The following is a 4,393-nucleotide window of genomic DNA, read 5'->3' on the forward strand; positions in this document are numbered from 1 at the left end:
GAGAAATGTCATCATCTAATATTGTAAGAGCTTTCATTGTCTGCTTATATGCCCCTTTCTGTCAGGTTTTGGCCAGGGTTGTTCCGGTTTTTGGACACTAGATGCCCCCATTGTGCTTTTTGACCTTTTGTTTTCCCTTGATCCCCATTATTATTTGCACCTGTGCCTCGTTTCCCCTGATTGTATTTAAACCCTTAGTTTTCCTCAGTTATTTGCTCTGTGTTTGTATGTTAGCACCCAGCCCTAGTATTCTGTGTACTCTTGTTGATCCCGGTGGACTCTCTTGTGGAATTCTGTTTTTTGTTCTTGTTTATTTATTTTTGAGTATCTTTTGAGGCTTTTTATGCTATACCTTCCACCTTGTGGATTTACCTTTTTGTCTTGGAGGATTACCTTTGTTCTTGTGGAATTCCTTTTGAGGTTGTGGAGTTACATGTTTTCCTGAAGGACTTTTTTACTTCATTAAATACACTGTCTCAAGTACTGCTGTGTCTGCCTCATCTTCTGGGTTCTGCCGACTATTCGTGGCTCAGTTGGTTAAGTGACTGTTTCTCACTCCGGAGACCCGGGTTCGTAACCGGGTCCTGACACCTTTCTTTATCCTACGGTTCTGACTTGGTGAACAGGGAGAATACTGTAAGAGTAGCCCATGTTCTGCATTCTGTCACTGTACATTTCAAAAGTGCTGAACAAATATTTATATTGACTACATCCGTCACCGCTCGCTCATTAACGTCTTAATTGAAATTATGGAATGCCTCTTATCCGCTCACCGTTCCCTTATGCCATAGTTTGTACATGTCAATTGTCAGTACAAACTACATTTATTCAAACGAGGGTGAATGAATTATTTTGCTGACAGAGAAGGCTCCGTTGATAGCCAGGTGTAGCGGTGGTAAGGATTTACTCCATGGTGCTGGAAAGAAAACTCTGCTGTTTGGACAGCTTTATGTAGGCCCTAACAGATTTATGCCCTAACAGTTTGTGGTCGCCGTTATAGTGCATTTGATGATTTGTATAGTGTTGTGTAGTGGCTTTGCTGGCAGGCATCTAAAGAAACAACTTTGAGACTTTGCCCCTCTAGGATTTACATGTTAAAATGGCCACTGGTGGTTTGATCCTCTCCATGTCCCTATTGGGAACTCAGCCAGGTCAAGAGCTTGTTGTGTAAACTCCATGTAGGCTGAAAAACATATTCACAAGCGATTCTCCAACTCAAAACTTTGCTTTCATGGCAAAAGCACGAGCCGGAAATTATTCAAGTTTGGCGATAATGTGTGTGACGGCCGAACATGAGATTATTATGATTTTGTTTTACCATATAACTGTCCTGTTACAATAGAGAAGCATAATGACACACAGCTGTTTATGATCCTCTCTATGTCCCTACTGTATCCAGGGAAGGAGGGAGGCAAGGGGCAGAGAGGGAAGGGGGGAGGTAAGGGAGAGAGGGAAGGAGGCAGGTAAGGGGCAGAGAGGGAAGGAGGGAGGTAAGGGGGAGAGGGAGAGAGGGAAGGAGGCAGGTAAGGGGCAGAGAGGGAAGGAGGGAGGTAAGGGGGAGAGGGAGAGAGGGAAGGAGGGAGGGGTAAGGGGAGAGGGAGAGAGGGAGAGAGGGAGAGAGGGAAGGAGGGAAGGAGGGAGGTAAGGGGAGAGGGAGAGAGGGAAGGAGGGAGGTAAGGGGCAGAGAGGGAAGGGGGAGGTAAGGGGGAGAGGGAGAGAGGGAAGGAGGGAGGTAAGGGGCAGAGAGGGAGAGAGGGAAGGAGGGAGGTAAGGGGCAGAGAGGGAGAGAGGGAAGGAGGGAGGTAAGGGGCAGAGAGGGAGAGAGGGAAGGAGGGAGGTAAGGGCCAGAGAGGGAGAGAGGGAAGGAGGGAGGTAAGGGGCAGAGAGGGAGAGAGGGAAGGAGGGAGGTAAGGGGGAGAGGGAGAGAGGGAAGGAGGGAGGTAAGGGGCAGAGAGGGAGAGAGGGAAGGAGGGAGGTAAGGGGCAGAGAGGGAGAGAGGGAAGGAGGGAGGTAAGGGGGAGAGGGAGAGAGGGAAGGAGGGAGGTAAGGGGGAGAGGGAGAGAGGGAAGGAGGGAGGTAAGGGGGAGAGGAAGAGAGGGAAGGAGGGAGGTAAGGGGGAGAGGGAGAGAGGGAAGGAGGGAGGGGTAAGGGGGAGAGGGGAGAGGGAGAGAGGGAGAGAGGGAAGGAGGGAGGTAAGGGGGAGAGGGAGAGAGGGAAGGAGGGAGGTAAGGGGCAGAGGGAGAGAGGGAAGGAGGGAGGTAAGGGGCAGAGGGAGAGAGGGAAGGAGGGAGGTAAGAGGCAGAGAGGGAGAGAGGGAAGGATTGAGGTAAGGGGCAGAGAAGGAGGGAGAGAGGGAAGGAGGGAGGAAGGTCGAGAAGGAGAGAGGGAAGGAGGGAAGTAAGGGGCAGAGAGGGAGAGAGGGAAGGAGGGAGGTAAGGGGGAGAGAGGGAAGGAGGGAGGTAAGGGGCAGAGAGGGAGGTTGGGAGGGGAAGAAGTGAAGAGGAAGAGAAAGAGGAACACGGACAGAAGAGTCTACAGACTGAAAATTATCTTCATGATCCATTACCCTTCCAAGCCCATCACCTGTCTGCAAGCCCAGAGGCTCAGAGAGAGAGAGAGAGAGAGAGAGAGAGAGAGAGAGAGAGAGAGAGAGAGAGAGAGGCACCTGGGGGACATTCATTTACTGTCCCTAATGTTCTGTGGCAATGGGATGGAAGTCATTTCAGCACAAACAAATTGGATCTCAGAGCCTCATCGGCATTCCTAGCAACTGAAGTCAAGCCTTGAGGTGTTTCTGATTGATGTAGTAGAGGTGCTGCTGGGTGCAGCCAGCCATCCAGACGATCAGAGCTTGTTCTGTAGGAAGATGTCTGAAGATGATCATCAGAGCCTGTGCTGTATAAAGACGTCGTTAGACGATCAGAGCCTGTTCTGTCAGAAGACGTCGTTAGACCTGTTCTGACGGAGGACGTCCGAAGCGCTGATACCAGGGAATGAGGAGTGGGATGGGGAGACACCTTGTCATATAGAATGAACCTCAGAATGAGAGAGAGAGGGGAGAGAGAGAATGATAGAGAGAGAATGAGAGAGATTGAGAGGGAATGAGAGAGAGAGAAGGAGAGAGAGAGAGAGAGAGAGAGAGAGAGAGAGAGAGAGAGAGAGAGAGAGAGAGAGAGAGAGAGAGAGAGAGAGAGAGAGAGAGAAAATGATAGAGAGATTGAGCGAGAGAGACAGAGAGAGAGCGATAAATATAGATAAACATGTCCACCAAAATCTACACTTGCTTTCTTGACTTCCAAAACGCATTTGATTCTATTTGGCATAAAGGACTGTTCTACAAAGTTATTATTATTATTGAAAGTGGTGTAGGGGGTAAATATATAACAACATTAAATCAATGTATACTGGCAATACGTGCATCATCAAAATTGACACGAAAATAACCAGGGCCTTCGCCAGGGTTGCAATCTGAGCCCTGCAACCTTCAATATTTCCATCAACGAATTGCCCACTATTCTAGGAAAATCCTCAGCCCCTGTTGTTAGTCTCCACAATTCAGAGGTTAAATGCCTACTCTTCTCAGATGACCCTTGCCTGCTGTCACCCACAGCACATGGCCTACAGCAGAGCCTGGACCTACTAGAGCAGTACTGCCAGACCTGGGCCCTGGCAGTAAACCCCCACAGCACATGGCCTACAGCAGAGCCTGGACCTACTAGAGCAGTACTGCCAGACCTGGGCCCTGGCAGTAAACCCAAAAGGACTAAAATAATGATTTTCCAGAGAAGATCCAGATCTCAGGGAATTAGAAAAAAGTTCTCAATTGGTCCAAAATATATAGAGCACTGCACACTACAATTAATTAAGTTGAAAAATAAGCTCAACTGGGCACCTACATGAGGCAGCGAATTAATAACTGAGAGAAATCACACAGGCAATTCCACGCCATTAAAATAACAAATTCAATTGTAAATACCTACCAATTACACTTTATGGCAGTGAGGTGTGGGGTCCACTTGCAAAACAAGATTTCATCAAATGGGACAAACATCCCATTGAAACGCTGCATGCAGATTTCTGTAAGATTCTCCTACATGTCCAGAGGAAAACTACTTACAATGCATGCAGGACAGAATTAAGCCAACATCCACTAATAACAAAAACTCAATGAGCAATTCAGTTTTTGAAACATCTAAAATACAGTGACCCCCTCTATTATAATTACCAAGAAATTCAATACCAAGAACTGAGCAAAGAAGAGTCAAATCATCCAGCTGGTCCTGGGGCTGAGTTCACAAACCTGTTCTACTAACACACTGAAGCCTCAGTCCCCTCATCCAGCTGGTCCTGGGGCTGAGTTCACAAACCTGTTCTACTAACACACTGAAGCCTC

Source organism: Oncorhynchus gorbuscha, linkage group LG14 (genome assembly GCF_021184085.1).
Source record: "Oncorhynchus gorbuscha isolate QuinsamMale2020 ecotype Even-year linkage group LG14, OgorEven_v1.0, whole genome shotgun sequence".
Taxonomy (NCBI): Eukaryota; Metazoa; Chordata; class Actinopteri; order Salmoniformes; family Salmonidae; genus Oncorhynchus; species Oncorhynchus gorbuscha.